The sequence below is a fragment of the Phascolarctos cinereus genome, unplaced genomic scaffold (assembly GCF_003287225.1).
Source record: "Phascolarctos cinereus isolate Bilbo 61053 unplaced genomic scaffold, phaCin_HiC Scaffold_726;HRSCAF=1367, whole genome shotgun sequence".
In the NCBI taxonomy this organism is placed as follows: domain Eukaryota; kingdom Metazoa; phylum Chordata; class Mammalia; order Diprotodontia; family Phascolarctidae; genus Phascolarctos; species Phascolarctos cinereus.
In genome coordinates this window covers 279,504,031-279,525,933 of record NW_027556098.1, presented here as the reverse complement: position 1 = coordinate 279,525,933, position 21,903 = coordinate 279,504,031, and the positions used below count along the sequence as shown (strand labels likewise).

The 21,903-nt window shown below is 35.8% G+C and overlaps 1 long non-coding RNA gene across 2 annotated transcripts in view; it reads left to right on the top strand.

Moving 5' to 3' along the window:
- The window catches only part of LOC144454458 (uncharacterized), a 51,989-nt gene extending 44,366 nt beyond the window's left edge, over positions 1-7,623 (top strand). Inside the window, exons 1-3 of one of the 2 annotated variants that reach the window (XR_013482849.1) lie at positions 5,290-5,337; positions 5,854-6,114; positions 6,360-7,623. This is a non-coding gene — a long non-coding RNA (uncharacterized LOC144454458). Of the gene's footprint in view, positions 1-5,289; positions 5,338-5,853; positions 6,115-6,359 lie in introns of those variants that run through there. The other variant, XR_013482848.1, reaches the window with a different exon arrangement.
- Positions 7,624-21,903: the final 14,280 nt, after the last annotated feature.

Sequence of the window (21,903 nt, the reverse complement as noted above, 5' to 3'; positions counted from 1 at the left end):
TGTTTAGCGATATTGAGCTTTCTATGGACAATGTTAGAGGCTAAGAAAAAATTCTAAGATAGAAATGTATATGCATAATGGTGTTTCAGGCTTTGACTTTTTTTTCCATTTTATCAAGAAGGCAGCAATGTTATAGAATACCCTGTCACTGGAATCAGAGGACTTGGGTGCAAATCCTGCCTTTAAAAATTACTTAACAACATGATCTTGGTCAAGTCATTTAACCTTCCTGGGTTTCATTGTCATAATTTGTAAAATTCATGGTGTGGAGTAGAATAGGAAACTTCAGAGGTCCCCTCCAGCTCTTTATCTAGATTCCTAATTTTTCTTCTCGGCCTAACTAAAATTCTTAGGTTTTTTTTTTTATTTTGCAAGTTCTAAGAGGTCATTGTAGCTCAACTCTCTCCCTGAAGAGGAATTTCCCCTACAACTTTCCTTGCAAGTGACATTTCAGCCTCTGAATAAAATTTTACAAGGCAAAACTGGTCTACTCCCAACTCAGTCCATTAGACTTTGGGATAATTCTAACTGTTAGGAAGCTGTTTTTATATCCTTCTGGAACCCATCTCTTTGAATCTTCCACATATTTACTTCTACTCAATGGGGTCAGCCAGAACAATTCAAATCCCTCTTCCACGTAATAGCCCTTCAAATAATTGAAGATCGTTATCATATGTCCATTAAGGCTTCTCTTCTTTTGGTCAAACAACAGCATTTCTTTCAATTAGTCTTATGTGACTGATAGGTCTATAAGTCTAATCTTTTTTCCAGGTCACCTTCCTCTGTATATGCTCATTTGTGAATATTCTTCCTAAAACATGGGGCCTAAAATTAAACTCAATGATTCAGATATAATCTGAAGAAGGTATCAAAACTGACACCAACTTTGATGCAGACCGTATGGATTCCATTTATGCTATCTATGATTCTTTGAGATCAAAGCCCTACTTTCCTTCTTATGCATGGACTGCCTTCAACTTTTCCCTCTCTTATCCCCATCATATGTGACAGGTTCTCTGATTGGCAATTGATACCAAATAGTTCATTTCCATAAGGAGACACTCATGATCACAACCAGAAAAAAATGAGTATGTCCCTATATATTTGTCAGTGAGTTACTTAAGAGGATGATTTTTCTTTTTGTGTTCTGTGCCTATAATTAGTATATGCTGATACTAGCTGAGCAGTGATATTTTGTCTAGTACCTTGTGCTCTAGATAGCCAACACTGTATAAATATGATTAATTAAAACAAATTAATAAACAAATTAAATAAAACAAATTAATAAATATTTCTTAAAGAAAATTACCAAAGTAAAAACAACTTGTCAAACCCATCCTAAAGATGAAGTTTTTAAAGGAAATAGAATGGTACAAAAATCACAGAATTCTGAAAATCCAAGTTGGAAAGGATGTCATAGGCTAATTAGCTAAATGGGAAGCAATGAAAATTTGGTACTTTCCTTATTTAGTCCTGACTGACAAATCATAATTACTTAAATCCTACTTTCCATCCTCAGGCTTGGGTAAAATGGTTTTGTTTTCATTTATCCTGAATCATTTTTTTCAGAATTATTTTCTATCAGAAACTTATCTATGGGATTCTACTTTATTTTAAATATTATGTCACTAGACTCTACTTCACACTTAGTAGTTACTCAAATATTTGCTTATTGATACATTGTCCCCAGATTAAATTAATTTCTCCCTAATAGTTGTCAATATTTCATTTGCATTTTTAAATTGTTTTTCGTTCCTTCCTAGCTGTTAGGCCTAATTAAGATACAATCTTATATTCTTTCTATTTCTTTGCTCAGGTTCTTACCTTTTTCACTCCATTTGGCTGGAGAGAGAAAATTTAGGGTAACATGGGGTGATTTCTATCAGTAATATAATTCTCTATGATGTCCTTTCCCACAAAGATTTTTTTTTCTCTACTTGATCCTCAAAGGAAAGAGGAATCTCCTCATCTATGAACATAAATGTAATGGTTAGCTCTTGTTTTCTTTAGTAAATACAATAGTTCCCTTCACAGCCAACAGTTTCGTACCTTGTTTCAGATTGAGACTGCCCCTTTGAAGAGATTATAATCACAAAATCTTAGATCACAATAGATAGATAGTGATTTGTAAACAGGCCCAGTATTTCTTCCAGGACAAAGTCTTTTTAAACACATGAAAGAAAACTTTAAAAAAGCTAAAGATAAAATTCCATCAGAAAATAGAAAAAAAGGCATCTTTTCTACAAAAGAATAACCCTGCTTCAGCATAGCAGCCCTCACTGAGCCATATAATGAATTGTGGTTTGTTATTTGGTTCATCTTATGTAAAGTAAACAAAACATTTTAGAACTCGCTTTTCTGAAATCATACAGTGAAATAGCATAAAAGCACAAAGGAGAATGTGCATGCCTGATCGGATGGCCCAATTGGTCTAATTAATCAAATATTTATGGAGTCACATTTGAATGCACTTGTATGTGTGTTTATATATATATATATGTGTGTGTGTGTGTGTGCGTGTGTGTGTGTGTGTGTATATATACACACACATATATATACATACATATATATGCATATATGTGTATGTATAACATTTATACATGCACATAGCATACTATATATGTATATATTCATATAGACACAACTATGACAATTGCCATTATCATAACCCTTAGAGTGCATCTGGAATTGAGAGAATTAAAGAAAAGTTAGACAGAGAGAAGTTCAGGGGATCAGATTTCTCTGGTGACAGTAAAGGACGGGAGAAGTCTCACCTGGACCTGGCTAATAAATATGTCTCTCTCCATAATGGTACTCTATGGTATGCATATTGCGGAGCATATTGCAAATTACAGAATATTTGTCTCCAAATTGCTCTTCTTCTTCCCCCCAGCCATGAACTGGGCATGATTCCCCTCTTCCTTTGGATTAGGTTCCCCCTTTCAAATTTTCAACTGATCATTTATAGGCTTAGACCAGGAGTGGGGAACCCATGGCCTTGAGGCCACATGTGGTCCTCTAGGTCCACAAGTGCAACCCTTTGACTGAATCCAAACTTTACAGTCAAACAGCTGCACTTGAGGATCTAGAGGGCCACATGTGGCCTCAATGCTGCAGGTTCCCCACTTCTGACTTAGACAATAATAACTGTAAATAGCCATGTTTCTTAATAGTTGTTTCAAAAGCATTATAATAATATAGATTCACATTAAAATAAAGCAAACCAGATTACAAGATGAATTGAAGGAATATATCTCTTCTACCTACACACCCACTAGTCAAAACACTAATGAGTGTGTTTGAACAGGTAATCAGAGAGGCAGACAGTGCTCCAAGGAAGCAGGAGAAAGATAGGGACTGTGCCCTGGAATATAGTGGTCTCAACTCCTACTCTATTAGTTCAGCCTGATAAGCTTTCTTCTCCAGTTGACATTATTGGCTCATCCTAGCATGTCTCCTCTTGCTTTGTTAGCACTATACTTCTACTACAGGTCTTTCTTTCCCCAGTCCATGTTTTAGAAAAGAGAGCGGTTATGCTTGCCCCAATTTCCCTGTCTGATTTGGCAGGACAATCATGGATACAGGCATAGCCATACTTCCTTCCAGCTTAGAGGCGGCTGGTGGTACAGTGAATAGAGCACTGACCCTGGAGTCAGGAAAACCTTAATGTAAATCCTGCCTCAGATATTTATTAGGTATGTGACCTTAGGCCAGTCAATTAATCTTTGCTGCCTTTACTTTCCTCAAATATAAAATAGAGAAAATAATCATACCAGCCTCATGAGGCTCAAGTGAGATATTTGTAAATAGCACTTAGCAGTGTCTACCAAAGAGCAGATGCTATGTAAATGCTTATTCCTTTCCTGTCCCTTCTTTACTCCATTTATGCCATATTAATTCTGAGGTCAAAAGTTTTCAAAGACCTAGGATATTCTAGCTAATATGGCCCATGTGCAGATATCAACTTTAGATCAATGTTGTTCTCAATAGCCTTGGAGAAAGGGAATCTGTATGTTCTTGTGTTTGTATGCATACATATATGTACATATATGATCGACCTATATGTCCATACATGTATGTATATACACATATATTCACACAAACGTCAACAAGTATTTATTAAACATCTATTATGTATTAACTATTGTGGATTTTAAAAAAGAAGAAGAAGAAATACTCCCTGCCCTCAAAGATCTTATATTCTATTAGGGAAGGCTATGTGCACACAGAACTGTGTGGAAAAATAAATAAAAAATAAAAGGTGGAGAGGTGAGAGCACATTGCTGATGAGTTTCCCCCATTTAGCCAGGCTATCCTTAGACGACAGACTTGCAAGCTTTAACTAGGAGCACATTCAAGGTCTTGTCAGAATTGTAGGACCTGCCAGAGGTTATACTATGCTTTCATAGGCTCTGAGAATTCAGGATTGCCTCAATATTACAATGAGGTAAAGAAACAGGACTACATAATTGGGTACACATACACACAGACACACACACGCACACATACATTACTAGAATTCTATTCAGTTTTGTCAGAATTTTGTCTCTTTGCATTATTAGGGCTAGTTTTTTTTTTTAATGGCACTTTTAAAATTTTAGAAGCCATTCTTTCTAGAATCACATATTTACTCTGAACTTTATAGCTCTCCAAATTCCCATGTGTTTTTTAAAATAGCTTTTGTCATTTAAAGATAGATAGGTAGACAGATAGACAAATAGACAGATAGACTGATAGATAGATAGACAGATAGATAGATAGACAGATAGATAGGGGCTTGAGATTCTATTGGTCATGTTCTATTGGCCGTTTGCTAAGGATCCTGGGAGGACCAACTGGGAAATGAAAAAAAAAAACCTAAATTTTAGTATTGAAAATACACTTTGGACAAAACAATTTTCTGTACCCTTTCTAGTCTTCATAGTCCACCATTCTATGGATGGATTTCAGGATATGCTGTGAGGGGTGGGAGAGAAGAAGGGTCTTTTTCTATGGTGCTTAACAATAGATGGACAGACACAGGTTTTGCTGGCAATAAGTATTTGACACAGAGGTGACTACTTCAATGTCTCATCACTCCTTGAACACAGACCCTTCATGGAGAAAAAGACCAGGCCAATGCCATTGTATTATTTTCACTGCCTAACATAATACATTACCACTAGGGAGAATTAATAAGTATTTGCTGAACTAGTGACTGAATACAGAGAAAAGGAAAAAACAGTAAAATCACCTGTTGAGTGTCAAGCTGTCAAACTGGCCCTTGATATATTGAATTTTTCACCTTTCCAGAATTCAACAGATGTAGAATGAGTTAACCTTGGTGCCAGATATAAGGTATGTCTAAAAAATATATATAATGGGAATGTTTATTTTCATAGTTATCCTTGAAATGTTTCCCACTGTTATGGTGCCACAAAGCTCAGAATAGTGAAACGATGCAAGAGAAATGTAGAATGAACATCTTGTGATAACTAAAGCCAGCTAAGCTGTCAGATGAGGAGGGGTTGAATCAGGAATGAAAGGAAAGTCTGTGCCTGCACTGAGACTTCTCTTTAGTCAGTACAATTTCTTACCCTGCCCACATAACTAACTATTGTTGTTGTTATTGTTTTAATTTTATAATAATTATCAATACAAATAAAATCTATTTTGATCCAGCTCCCATCCAGACTTCTCTCCTCCTAAATATAAACATCAGATCCTAAACATTTTCAGGAATTACCATATGTACCTTTTGAAGGAAGAAAAGAGCTGGTCTGAGTGTCTTCACCGTGTGTTCTGTATCAAATAATCTTCGTTGAAGTTCCAAATATGGCCATGAATTCTGACTCCGTGTTCTTTTACATTTAGAAAGCAGGAGGGTTGACTCTGAAAAAGCTGCAAATCCCCCAGGACCTTTAAGGCAAACCCAAAGAGAGACGGCTACAGAAAGGTCATGAAGAAGGAAAGTACGTCTGGCTGTTTAAGAGGCTTTGGCTAAGTGTACAATCATTAATAACATCTGTGACCATGTGAGCCGGTGAACCCTGATCAAATCAGCAATGCAAGATACAGCTTGATGATCTGGAAGGGCCAAGGAAGAATATTGTCGCAGTGAAAAGAATGGAGTAGGTCTGTCACTTGACCCTCCTTCTGCTCCTGATCTCTGGGAAGGGGAGAAGTAGGGGAGGGGAAAGGGAAGGAAAAGGGGAAAGTAGAGGGAGGAGATGAAGGGGGAGGGGCTCTCTCCAGGTGCTGACAGAAGCAGAAGGTCAGACCAGCTGGTTCAATGGTCAGATCCATTATGTCAAGTCTGCTTGCAGCTGGGATAGGGGGAACAAATAGTCTAAAGTTATTTATTTTGGAAACCTCCACAGAAAGAGAAGAGTTCCACAATCAACAAACCCTGTAGAAACAAAAACCTTGCTTGGTCCTGAAGACATCCACCCTGCTGTGACCTGAAGCACCCCAGTCACACCCTTTAATACAATGATAATTAAAGTCTGTGAAAGAAGCCAAAGGGGATTAGATCTGAGCCAAATTTCCATGGCTGCCATTGCCCACTAGTCTAAGGAGCCACAGACTACATTTGCTTGGGGAAATTTTCTCTGTACATCTGGGGTGATGTTTATTTACTTTGCTCCTTATGTGAAAAGAATGCAGCAAATGAGAAGGTTCAAACAGACCTCAAGTTCTGAGCTAAAAAACTCACACACACTCCCCACTCTGTGTGTGTGTGTGTGTGTGTGTGTGTGTGTGTGTGTGTGTGTGTGTGTGTGTGTGTGTGTGTGTGTGTGTGTGTATTTGGTGGGGTAGAATAGAAATGTGATTTAATTCATTTAGGGAACTCCCAGTGAGGAGACTCCCTCTATCAATGTAGATCAACAACAATTCTGCAACTTTCAGTCTTGCAGAGTTGTCTGGTGCCCTGAGAGATAAATGGTTTGCCCCAGGTTAAACTTTTCCAGTATGCAGCAGAAACAGCATTTGAACACCTATTTTCCTGATTCCAAAGCAGGCTATATCTACATAACAGGCTCCTCTTAGCCACCATCATCTTAGACAATTATGTAATTTTCTTGTTTTTTTAACTTTCAATGCACTTCATGAACATTGTCTTTTGAACCTCCAAGCAATCTTTAAAAATCAGTGTGGTTTCATGATAAGCAGGAAATTATATTCTTATTTTCCTTTTTTTAATTTTTTTTTCCTTATAAGCAAATGCACCTTCTACCCCCAAGAGAGAGAAAGGTGATAACTCAGTTCTGCCTGCTTACCTGAATGGATTTCCCAGTCATGTGGCATCTATTGTCCTCCCTAATGTACTTCTGAATTTTATTATTTCACTGGGCCCTGTTATTGATGTTATATAAAGCACTGAAAGTCCCTATGACAATAATCCAGCTGTGACTGGACAGTTAATGTAATTCATTGCTTAATTTTTAAAAGGAATCAGGTATATTTGAGTTGGGGTCTATATTTTCTTTAACTGTAAATTCAGTTATGGCTTTCTATCTCAAGTACATAAGCTCATTAATTTTTCCCTGTTTTACCTTAACCAATTTTTTTCTCATTCCTCTGTGTTCTGATTTATTTTGGATCTTGATGCCAAGAGCATCCTACTCTGAACTCAGGAGATGTTCACACACAACACATATGTGATTATGTGTATATATATATATATATATATATATATATATATATATATATATATATACATATATATGTGTGTGTGTGTCTGTATGCATGTGCATGTATGTTTGTGCATGTGTTACACGCATTATAAGGTAATAATAGCTCACTTTTATGTGGTGCTTTATAATTTACAAAATGCTTTTCTGAAAACAACCCTGTGAGGGAGGTGAACTATCATTGTCCATGTTTTCCCAATTACAGAAAGTGAGATTTAAAGGGATTCAATGATTTATTTGCATGGCCATTCAGCTAATTTAGTGAAAAGATCATTTGACTTAGAAACAAATGCCCTCAGTACAAATTTCAACACCCCCATCTCAGAAGCTTACTAGTTTCTGACCATGGATCAATCAACCTCTCTGTGCATCAGTTTACTGTAAAATGAAAATATTCACAGAACCCACCTCAATGGGTTATTGTGAGGTTCAAAAGATATAATGGATAATAAATGCTTTGTAAACATTAAAGTGCTATATGAATACTTATTATTATCATTGTTATTATAAGTATGTGAATCTACTCCTTTTTTTTTAACTCCAACTTCAACATTCTTTACAGTAGACCAAGTTGTTCTTAAGATGAATTCCCCAGGAACACAAGTTCATTAATTCTGAATTATTTGTCCCACAAGGAAATATGAACTGCAAATGAGAGCATGTCCAAAAGTGAACGAGGGAAAGAAAGGAAGCAAGGAAAATGATTTAACCAAATAAAAGAACATCAACTCATAGATGTTAAACTAAAAAAAAAATTACAGTGCACAGATTAAAACAAGCCCTTTTTAGTTTATATGGTGGCATTTATGAATCAGATTATACCTACAAATATCAATCCCCAACAGCATCAAGTAAGCCAAGATTAACATAAAGATCAACTGTCCAGGAAAAAGCGAAACAAAATTTCCAGCAACAAAAAAAGATGTAGAACTTTAAAAAAAAGTTCATACATTTTATTGTTTAAAATGTTTCTGTTAGTTGCAAAAGAGTGAAAAATCCCCATAGAAAATACTAAGGGAGAATAAGTTTTTGTTACAACTTGTAAGCTTTTTGTTTCAGAATCTTACATGTCTACACAGCTTTAGTGTCCTACATCAATAGTTTGGTCTTGGTGACTTTGAAATTGATGTCCTTCATCCTCTGATATTGTCTTTGATTCTCAAGAGCTTGCTATGGAATAAGTAGCAGATGATAATAAAATTTCATATCTTTGAGCAACTGAAAGGATATTTTTTAAGTAGATAGCATTGATACCATTGTTTGCTAAAGTCACAGCAGAAGAATTGACTAATTTCTTTGTTGCATGTGCTGCTGGGAGTCTCCCCATCACTCCCCCAAAAAATCATTTGGGCATTGAGAACAATAGGTCAGGTCTGAGAAATGAATATAACATGTTAATCAATTATAGTACTTACGAATATGTGATTTCACCCTCAGAAAGTCAATTGCTATTGTTTTCAGTGAGACAGAGTCAGCGAATGTCCCTCATTCATTCCGATGCACAGGGTTTTGTTTTTATTTGTTTATTTGTTTGTTTTAATCTTTGGGATGAATTGTCCTTTCTAGAATGGCCTCACTTATTTAAAAGAATTATAAAAGGGGCATACTATGCATTTGGGGAGTGCTAGGAAGAAAGAAGAAAGACTCAGTGTGACATTCTTAGAGTCTTCCTATGCAACACTACTCAGGGTGATTATAAAGATCCACAAGATCCTCCTGTGCAGTTGTGGGAAGTTCCTTTAACTTGAACATCTGGATCCTACAGAATTTGCAGATAAATTCTGATGGAGAACACTTTCTAAATTTCAGACTATTCAAGAGAAAAAAAATGAAATGTTAAAGGTATCTTAAGAGTCTTCGTATCTCTCTTGTGCCCCAAATATCTAGAGATAATAGTGGTGGTGTAATGCTGCAGAACAAACACTACATTGGAGTTAGAGGTCTTGGGTCTGAATTCTTAATCAACCACATTTGATCTTGTCAGATTTTCCTTATCTGTAAAATGATGAGGGTAATGAGGGAGGTCTAAATAGCCTCTGAAATTCCTTCTAGCTCTAGACCTATAATCCAATCACCTCTCTTTTCCAGATATAAAAAAATCAAAAACAGATGGCCTGGGTTAAAATCTTACTTTTTCTATTTATCACCAATGGCACCTTAGCTGAGTTACTTAACTTCTCATCCTCAGTTACCTCATCTTCAAAATAAGCATGGCAAATTAGATGATCTTGAAGGTCCTTTCCAGCTCTAAATATGATAAGACCTAAAAGATTTCATACAACAGAAACACAGAATTCTGTACTACTTTCTAAGTCTCCATTGTGCCAGGATACTATCATTTAGGAGTTTATCTTCCCACTATTTTGTACCTGTGTTGTAAGTATTTACTCATTTACATGTTGTCTGTCCAGAAGAATGTGAGATCCTCTAGGGTAGGTAACTGTTCACCTTTCTCTGTATACCTAGAACTTAACACAATATCTGGTACATAGTAAGTCCTTAGATCCCTGTTTGGGCCAGGTATCAGAAACAATCTCCCATCAAATCCCCAAACGTATTGTCTTTTTTAAATGAAAGTTTCATTTTTGAAAAACCAATTAATTTATTTTTATTTTTCAACATTCATTTCCATAACATTTTGAGTTTTAAATTTTCTCCGATTCCCACTTCTTCCCCCCCAAGATGGTGTATAATCTGATATAGACTCTACTTATGCATTCATACTAAGCATATTTTCCCATTAGTCACGAGGTAAATAACAATTAGAAGTAATAGGAGGAACCGCAAGAATGAAGAAATAAAACAAAACAACACAGGAAAAGGAGAGCAAATTGTATGCTTCCATCTCCATTCAGACCCCATATTTCTTTCTTTGGGTGTGGAACATATTGTCTTTTGACACATAAAAGATGACTGAATACTATCTCATTGTAAGAAATAAAAATTTTAAAATAATATTTTTTTAAAATCCTAGGTAAAGAGAATTATTTAAATGCATATTGCTACATGACTATAGCCCATTAATAATAAGGGGCAGGATCTTAGGACAGGTTCCCCTGTATAATGAGCCTCATAGAGCATATTATTTAGGTTTACATGAGTCTTAGAACAGGACTCTATACCTCCCCTTCATATGAATAAAAGACTTTACCTGTGATGAGTTTCAACAAGGCATACAAGGAAGATGTACAGAAAATGAAAAAAAAAAGGTTTTAATAGCCACAGTCAGGAAATGTTTCATAAAGTGATTTCAGTGCACCTATTATATGTACTCAAGAAGTCAACAATGACTGAGATTGCTGGTTCCTGAAAGAAATTTGGGCAGGTTTAAAGCAAATGAGACAGCAGACCAAAAACAGTAACTAAAACTGGACTTGATCTCCCTTTCCAATTACGCTTGGCTTGCATCTCTCAAAAATTGGTGATTGTAGAGCTCTTTGAGGATGGTCCTGTACCACTGCAAAGAAATTCATCCAGGACTGAAATATATGATTTCTGCCCAGTTTCCTGTGAGATTGTTAAGTTTACACTACTGGTAAGGCTGTTCTGAGTTTTTCTGCTGAGCAACTGAGCTGTGTGGATGAATTGAACCAAATAAGCCAGGACTGAATTTCTTGTTCCTGTTGTGCATACCACAGCTATCTGCATGCAGTATTAGTTTTTTTTAATTTAATTTTACTTTCTATTCTTTTCTTTTTGAGTTGGGCATTCTTATGATTTTTGAGTATGGTTTGCATAACGTATTTCATTTTTCTAGTGTTAAAGCCCTCATGTTGAGGACTTGATTTTTCCTGAATGCTTTATACCCAATATACCTTGCCTTCTAGATATGGATATGGTTGGATTTAGGCACTCACTCTTCTCAGTCCAGTAAATAGGGGATCATAAAAAAGAGAAAGAGTTTTGAGGCAGATGCAGTTGGTTCCAAGGCACAACTGACTAGTCAATCAAAACCATGGTTCAGTCAATGCTTTCTAGGGAAAAATAATATGGAAATTATTTATATTTAGATTATAATTTTATAAATGAATAAGGTGATATATTTTAATGTATTATATATTTTAAAACAAATCATATGAACTGTCAACCATTACTGAATTCATTCTAAGAAAGACAAACAAAATTAGGTTGCATGTGCATGTTTATTTCTCTGCAGGCTGGCAGAACATTCATATAGCAACATTCATTGTAGAAAATGAGCCCAAGGACAGATAGACAAAGGGGACTTTATATCTTCAGAGCACTTCCCTCTCACCCCTCCCTCCCTTCCTGGCTCACAATGCCTATGTCAGCCAAAATTATAGTCTCCATATGTATTAACCATAATATGAGAAAGAAATTTCTTAATTGGATAGATTGCAAATATAATAAGATAGAAGTGTCAAAGTGTCCATTGAAATTATAGATCCAGGATATCTGTGTTTATCATTAACAGGATGACAGATAGATAGATATAGATTTAGATATAGATATAGATATGGATATAACATAACATGGCTTAACATTTATCCATAAAATACCAAAATAAGAAATCCCATTATTCAAGATAGTGTCTGCTTCAAGGCATCCTGACTTGAATAGTCATAAACCGAAGAATGTTCCAGATCAGCTTCATCTGGTCTCATAGTTGGTAACACAGGAAGGAGTATACTGGGTTCACCAGAGACCAGAGCAAAGCAAATCTGTTATGCCAAAGTATGCAAGGCATTATGGTAAGTTAAGATCAGTGTGGGCCAAAAATGCCTTTCTCCTAACTGGCCAATGCAAATTTTAGGCCTTTCTCAGGTCTTGGGGGTTCAAAATGGTTTGGGGAGGGGTTCATAGTATATATATATATATATATATATATATATATATATATATATATGATATATCTGTGAAGGCAAAATCTAAAACAATTTTGACATATGACTGACTTACATATATACTTGCAAATATAGTATAAAGGCAAATATATATTTGCATAAGCAAAACCAAAAACAGTTGTTTTATTAAGAATACATAGGGACTTCTGGGGGTGGAGCCAAGACAGTAGAGTAGAGGAAGCCCACAGCTGAGCTCTCCCAACACTCCTTTCCAAACAACTTTTAAAAAATGCCTCAAATCAAATTCTGGAGGCATAGATCCAACAAAAAGTCAGGGTGAGGCAGTCTTCCTTTTCTTTTTTAGGCAATTCGGGTTAAATGACTTGCCCAGGGTCACACAGCTGGTAAGTGTCCCGTGTTTGGTCTGAGGCTGGATTTGAACTAAGGTCTTCCTGACTTCAGGGTCAGTGCTCTATCCACTGTTCCACTTACCTGCCCCTGAAGCATTCTTCCAGCCCAATAAAGCTTAGGAAGTTGGGAAGAGAGATCTGCAACAAGGAGGTGGAAGGTGGCCCTGAGCCCATGTGAATGAAACACTAATGATGGGACTAGGTGGTGTCACTAGAAGCAGCAATGGCTTCAGGAGGTTTTAAGCCAGAGACAAAGAATGTATATATATATATATATATATATATTATAATATATATATATATATATATATATATATATATATATATATATATATATATATATATATATGTATAGAACCTATATCAGATTGTATGCCATATTGGGGGGGGAGAGAAGTGGGAAGGGGAGAAAATTTAAAACTCAAAATGTTACGGAAGTGAATGTTGAAAAATAAAAATAAATTAATTGATTTTTGAAAAAACGAAACTTTCATTTAAAAAAGATAATATGTTTGGGGAGTTGATGGGAGATTATTTCTGATACCTGACCCAAACAGGGATCTAAGTTCTAGAGATGCAGAGAAAGGTAAACAGTTATCTACTCTAGAGGATCTAACATTCTTCTGGAGAGAAAACATGTAAAAATCAAAAACAGATGGCCTGGGTTAAAATCTTACTTTTTCTATTTATCACCAATGTGACCTTAGGTGAGTTACTTAGCTTCTCATCCTCAGTTACGTCATCTTCAAAATAAGCATGGCAAATTAGATGATCTTGAAGGTCCTTTCCAGCTCTAAATCCTATAAGACCTAAGACATTTCATACAACAGAAACAGAATTCTAAGTCTCCATTGTGCCAGGATATTATCATTTAGGACATTATTTTCCCACTACTTTGTACCTATATTGTAAGTACCTAGTCGTTTACATGTTGTCTCAGGCCATGGAAGAGCTCAAAAAGCATTTTGAAAATCAAGCAAGAGTTTTCTGCTTCCAGGAGCCAAGATGGCAGAGTGAAAAGGTAGTCACTCTCACTCTCCCCTATCAACCTCTGAAAACCCAGAAAATATCAACACACAAAAAAACCCCCTGAAACAGCAGAACTAGAAGAAAGTCAGGGAGCAGCAGTGCAGCAGCCCAGCAAACAGGTCTCCCAGTGCCTCAGCAAAAATAAGGGAGGTGAAACTACAAGGGGCCCCTGGCAGATAAGTACCCTGCAGCATTCATCTGAAAGGAGGTGAAGAAAACAAACTAAAGGCTTCCTAAAGCCCCAGTCTTGCTGGTTCCAGCCCAACATCAGGTGAGCTGTCAGAGCCCTGCAGCCTCCAATTGTTCTACCCAACTGATACCCAATTGGGTAGAACAGGCAAACAACAACACCTGGACCTCCGAGTGCCTCAGTGAGGGGGGAACTTGTGGAAACCAGCTCAGGAAACCGCCAGGTGCCTACGCACTCTATCCCAAAGGAATCTCCCAGTGCATTAGCAGAAAGAAGGGAGACAACACTGCAGGCAGATAAACATCCTGCAGCACCCATCTAAAAGGAGCTGAAGAAAGCTAAAGGAAAGGAAAAACAAGCAACCTAGAATTGCCTGAAAGTTCCAGCCTTGCTGATTCCAGCCCAACACGAGGTAAGCTGCCAGAACCCTACAGCCTCCAATTGCCAACATAAGAGTCCCCAGCACACAAAGCCAGTGACGAGGACATAGGCTCCCAACACAAGAAGCTTGGGTCAGTCCCTCTGTTCCCCAGCAGGAGAGCTCAATCTCTTTAAAGGCCAGGGAATAAAGAAACACCATGAGTAAAAAGAAATGCCATAGATTCATATTATGAGAAGAGTGAAGATCAAGACAGAAATTCTAAAGAGGACAACCTTGTCAACAAACCCACATCTGCAACAACAAAAGGGAATATGAACTGGTCTGAAGCCCAAAAAGCCTTCTTAGAAGAGCTAAAGGAGGATTTTAATAGTCAAATGAGAGAGGTAGAAGAGTCCTTCAAAAATACAATTGGCCAATCGAAAAAAAAATACACTGAAGAAAACAAGTCCCTAAAAAACACAATTGGCCAATTGAAGAAGGAAGTACAAAAACTAACAGAAGAAAACAATCTGTTAAAAACTAGAATTGGACAAATGGAAACTAATGTCTCTATGAGAGAGCAAGAATCAGTCAAACAGAAACAAAAAAATGAAAAAATAGATGAAAATGTAAAATACCTCATCAGTAAAACAACCGACCTGGAAAATGACTCAGGAGAGACAATTTAAAAATTATTGGACTACCTGAAAATCATGATGAAAAAAAGAGCCTGGACAGTATCTTTCAGGAAATCATAAAGGAAAACTGCCCGAAGTCCTAGAACCAGAAGGGAAAATAACCATAGAAAGAATCCACCATCACCACCTGAAAGAGATCCCAAATTGACAACGCCAAGGAATATAATAGTAGCAAAATTCCAAAATTACCAGATGAAAGAGAAGGTGCTGCAAGCAGCCAGAAAGAAACAATTTAAATATCATGGAACCACAGTCAGGATTACACAGGACCTTGCAGCTTCTACATTAAAAGACCACAGGGCATGGAACATGATATTCCAGGCAAAGGAGCTTGGAATGCAGCCAAGGATCAATTACCCAGCAAAAATGAGCATCATTTTTCAAGGGAGGAAGTGGATATTCAATGAAATAGGAGACTTCCAAACTTTCCTGATAAAAAGACCAGAGCTCAACAAAAAATTTGATCTTCAAGTACAGGACTCAAGAAGGATAAAAAGGTAAATGGGACAGAAAGATACAATATGTTGTTAATGGGGGGGGCTGTTTAAACCCCTACAAGGGAATATGACACTTGCAACCCTTGAGAACTGTATTGTTATTACACCATGTTAAAGGAGTATACATAAAGAGGGTGGATATTAGTTGACTTTGATGTAATGATAAAAAAAATCTAATCAAGTGGGTTAAATGGATCCAAATAAATGGATCAATCTGATCTTAGAAAATGTACTGAGAAAGGAGGAGGCAGACAAGGGTAAATTACATTACAGGAAAAGACACAAAATCCTATTACAGCAGAGGGAAAGAAGGGGGGGAGCATTGTTTGAACCTTACTCTCATCAGATTTGGCTCAAGAAGGGCATAACATAATCAGTTAGGTATAGAAATCTAACTTGCCCTATAGGCAGTAGGAGGGAAAAGGGGAAAGAAAAGGGAGGGGGAAAGAAGGGAGGGAAGAAGCAGTAAGAGTAAAGGGAAGAAAAGGGAAAGGGATAATAAAAGGGAGAGGGACTGAAGGAGGGGTGGTCAAAAGCAAAACACTAGTGAAGGGGGAAAGGAAAAAGGAGAAAGAAAAGCATAAATGGGGGAAAGGATGGAGAAAAAGACACAGATAGTAATCATAACTGTGAATGTGAATGGGATGAACTCTCCCATAAAACGGAAATGGATTGCAGAATGGATTAAAAACCATAATCCTACAATATGTTGTTTACAGGAAACACATTTGAAAAAGAGTGACACATACAGGGTAAAGGTAAAAGGCTGGAGCAGAATATATTATGCTCAGCTGAAGTAAAAAAAGCAGGGGTAGCAATCCTGATCTCAGACAAAGCAAAAGCAAAAATAGATCTAATCAAAAGAGATAAGGAAGGAAACTACATCCTGCTAAAAGGCACCATAGACAATGAAGTAATATCATTACTAAACATATATGCACCAAATGGTATAGCATCCAAATTCTTACAGGAGAAGTTCAGGGAGTTACAGGAAGAAATAGACAGCAAAACTATACTAGTGGGGACCTGAACCTCCCCCTCTGCACTAGATAATCTAACCACAAAATAAACAAGAAAGAAGTTAAGGAGGTGAATAGAACATTAGAAAAGTTAGGTATGATAGACCTCTGGAGAAAACTGAATGGGGATAGAAAGGAATATACTTTTTTCTGCAGTACATGGCACATACAAAAAATTGACCATGTACTAGGGCATAAAAACCTCACAATCCAATGCAGAAAGGCAGAAATATTAAATGCATCCTTTTCAGATCATGACAATAAAAATTATATGTAATAAAGGGCCATGGAAAGATAGACTAAAAAATAATTGGAAACTAAATAATCTAATCCTAAAAAATGATTGGGTCAAACAACAAATCATAGAAACAATCAATAATTTCATTCAAGAGAATGACAATAATGAGACAACATACCAAAACCTATGGGATGCAGGAAAGCAGTTCTTAGGGGAAGTTTTATATCTCTAAATGCTTACATAAATAAAATAGAAAAAGAGGAGATTAATGAATTGGGCATACAACTAAAAAAACTAGAAAAAGAAAAATTAAAAATCCTCAACTAAACCAAATTAGAAATATTGAAAACCAAAAGAAAATTTAATAAAATTGAAATTAAGAAAACTAAGAGCTGGTTTTATGAAAAAAACCCAATAAAATAGATAAACCTTTGGTTAATTTGATTTTAAAAAAAGGAAGAATAAAACCAAATTACTAGTATCAAGAATGAAAAGGGAAGCTACCACCAAGGAAGAGGAAATTAAAACAATAATTAGGAATTATTTTGCCCAACTATATGCCAACAAATTTGACAATCTTAGTGAAATGGATATATTTACAAAAATATAAATTGCCCAGATTAACGAAGAGGAAGTAAAATACTTAGATAATCCCATCTCAGAAAAAGAAATTGAAGAAGCCATTGATGAACTCCCTAGGAAAAAATTTCCAGGGCCAGATGGATTTACATGCAAATTCTATCAAACATTTAAAGAACACTTAATTTCAATACTATGTAGACTATTTGGGAAAATAGGTGAAGAAGGAATCTAACAAATTCTTTTTATGATACAAATAGGTTGTTGATACCTAAAGGAGGAAGAAATAGAGAAAGAAAATTATAGACCAATTTCTCTAAATGAACATAGATGCAAAAATTTTAAACAAAATACTAGCAAATAGATTGCAGCAAATTATCACAAGAATAATACACTATGATCAAGTAGGATTTATACCAGGAATGCAGGGTTGGTTCAATATTAGGAAAAATATCAGCATCATTGAGCATATCAACAACAAAACCAACAGGAACCACATGATCATCTCAACAGATGCAGAAAAAGCTTTTAATAAAATATAACACCCATTCCCATTAAAAACACTAGAAATCATAGGTATAAATGAAGTCTTCTTTAAAATAATAAGTAGCATATATTTAAAACTTTCATCAAGCTTTTTATGTAATGGGCAAGTAGCAGCTAATAACTTCATGAGGCATCAAGAAACAAAAAAAACCATCAAAAGTATAAAGAAAAAGAAGAAAATATGAAATATCTTATTAGAAAAACAATTAACCTGGGAAATATATTACAGAGAAATCATTAAGAATTATTGGATTACCCAAATGCCACAATAAAAAAAAAAGCGTAGATATCATACTTTAAGAAATTATCAAGGAAAACTACTCTGACATCCTAGAACCAAGGGGTTAAATAGAAAATGAACCACTGGTACTTTTCATTTTGGCATCTCTCTCAGGTGCTGATTGGTTGATTCTTTCAATAATAATTACAACAAAATCATTTGGTTATATCAATAAATGCAGTAAAAGCTTTTTTACAAAATAAAATACACATTCCTTTTAAAATCAATAGAAAACCTAGGAATCAATGGCATCTTTCTTAAAGTGATAAGTAGTATTTGTTTAAAATCATCAGCAAAATTATCTATAATGGGAATTAATGAAGCATTCTCCATAAGAAGCAATAATATCCATTATCACTGCTATAATTAAATATTGTAATGTATGTGCTAGCTATAGCCATGTAACAAGAAAAATAAATTGAAGGAATAAAAATAGGCAATGAACAAAAATATCACTCTTTATAGATGAAATGATGGTATGCATACAGAATCAACTAAAAATAGTTGAAAACAATCAAAAACTTCACCAAACGTGTGGAATATAAAATAAACCCACATAAATCATCAACATTTCTATATACAGTACTAACAATAAAACCCAGCAACAAGACATAGACAGAGAAAATCCATTTGAAATTTTTGCAGACAATATAAAATATTTGAGAGTTCATATTCTAAGACAAGCTCAGGTACTCTATAAATACAATTATAAAATACTTTTCACACAAATAAAAACATATCAGCAAATTGAGAATTATTAATTGCTCCTGGGTAGGCAGAGCCAATTTAATAGAAATGACTACCTTACCAGAGCTAATTTACCTATTTAGTACTATACCAAGCAAACAATCAAAGATTTATTTTGTAGATCTAGAAAAAATGTAACAAAATTTATGTGGAAGGACAAAAAAAATCAAGAATATCAAGGGAATCAAAAAAAAGCAAAAAGGAACACAGTCTGGCAGTTACAGATTTAAATCTATCTTACAAAGTTTTAATCATGAAAATCTGGTACTAGCTAAGAAATAGAGTGGTGGATCAGTGGAATAATTTAGGTACACGATGTGCCATAGTAAATGATTATATTTATCTTGTGTTGCATAAATCCAAAGATCTAAGCTTTTGAGCTAAGTACTCAACATTTAATAAAATTGCAGGGAAACCTTGAAAGTATGGCAGAACTAGCATAGACCAATATTTCACAATATATACCAAGATTTGGTCAAAATGGTTAAATGAATTATACATGAAATATGATGTTGTAAATAAATTAGGGGATCATGGAAAAATGTACCTGTCAGATTTGTGGATAATAAAAGAGTTTATTACCAAATAGGACATAGGGAGGATTATGGGAAGTAAAATAGATGTGTTGGGTTATATGAAATTAAAAAGCTTTTACACAAACAAAACTAATGTAGCTAAAATTTGAAGGAAAATAGGAAATTGAGAAAACTTTTACAGCTAAGTTCTATGATAAAGGCTGCATTTCTCAAATATATAGGAAAATGAGCCACATTTATAAAAATAAAATCCATTCCCCAGTTCATGTATTGTCAAAGGATATGAACAGGAAGTTTTCAGAAGAGGAAATCACATGAGAAAATGCTCCAAATCATTATTGATTAGAGAAATACAAATTAAAACAACTCTAAGGTACTACCCTCACACCTATCAGATTGCGTAATATGACAGAAAAGAAAAATTACAAATGCTGGAGGGGATGTACAAAAATTGAGACATTAATACACTGTTAGTGGATTTATGAACTTATCCAATCATTCTAGAGAGCAATTTGGAATTATGCCCAAAGGGCTATAAAACTGTGCATACTCTTTGACTCAGCAATAACTATACTAAGTCAAAATCCCCCCCAAAAAAATAAAAGGAAAGGGAAAATGACATATTTGAACAAAAATATTTATAACAACTGTTTTGTGTTGACAAAGATTTGAAGGAGATTTCCATCAATTGGGAAACGATTAAACAAGTGGTATTATATGTTGTGATGGAATGTTATTGTGCTATAAGAAATTTTGAACAAGATAATTTTTGAGAAACCTGGACAAATTATATGAACTGATACAAAGTGAAGTGATCAGAAACAGGAGAAAATTGTAGATAGTAACAGCAATATTGTAAGGGTGATCAACTGTGAAAGACATAGCTACTCTGATCAAGACAAAGATCCAAGATAATTCCAAAGGACTCATCATGAAAAATGTTATCCATCTCCAGAAAGAGAACTGATGAACTCTGAATGCAGATTTAAGCATACTCTTAAAAACTTTCTTGGAGCTGTCCCCCAAACCCCTCCAAAAAACCTATAAAAATGGCTCTAAAAAAATTCTAAAGCAGCAGCTTCCACAAAAAGACAGAGTAAAACAAATTCCCAACCCAAGACAACCCGGTTGGTTGATCAGAAAGGTATAGTCGCGCTGAACTGGGAGAGGAACGCAGTTTGGCATGAGTGCACAGGCCTCAGCGAACCTGGAGCTGGACTCAGAGGACTGAATCACAGGCAGCTATGGTAGTTTCCAGACTTCTCAACCCACGAACACCAAAGAGAACTTACAAGGTCAGTAGGAAAAGTCTGTGTCTGTGATGAGAGAGAAGCATGGGGTATGGCTCCGGGGTGATGGCTCCCTCCAGAGCTTCTGGCCCATAGAGTGAAGGGTAATTGGGAATGAAGTGGCTGATCAGAGGGGGATTGCAGGGATCTCTCTACTGAGGCAGGAATTTCTTGCTTACCCATGCTTGGATCTGGGTTGCACTTCTGGGTGGCGGTCCTGGGGCAAGGAAGAGCGCTGGTGTGGTAGACCATGTAGTGGCTGTGAAGAGATAATCTTCCTCACAGTTCCAAGACAGAAAAGAGTGGTTTTGGTTACTCATAGAACAGACCAGGAAAGGAGTAAACACCTCGCCCTTAATCATAGCACCTTGGAAGAATTGAAAATTTTCAGGTCTCTAGAATATCTCTGAAAACAGCTGCACAAAACCCCAGAAACTTGGGACAGTACATTCTCCACACTGGAAGCAAACTCCTACCTTAACAAAGAGTTTATAACTCAAGTAGTTGGCTGGGATCATTAGCAAGCAGTGTAAAAAGAGTCAGACAATAGAATCTTTCTTTGGTAGCAAAGAAGATCAAAACATACAACCGGAAGAAGACAACACAGTCAAAGCTCCTACATCTAAAGCCTCCAAGAAAAATATGAATTGGTCGCAGGCCATGGAAGAGCTCAAAAAGGATTTTGAGAAGCAAGTAAGAGAAGTAGAGGAAAAACTGAAACAGATGCAAGAAAATCATGAAAAACAAGTCAACAGCTTGCTCAAGGAGAACCAAAAAAATATTGAAGAAAATAACACCTTAAAAAATATCATAACTCAAATGGCAAAAGAGGTCCAAAAAGTCAATGAGGAGAAGAATGCCTTAAAAAGCAAAATTGTCCAAATGGAAAAGGAAGTCCAAAATCTTACTGAAGAAAATACTTCCTTAAAAATTAGAATGGAGAAATTGGAAGTTAGTGACTTTATGAGAAATCAAGACACTTTAAAAAAAATCCTAAAGAATGAAA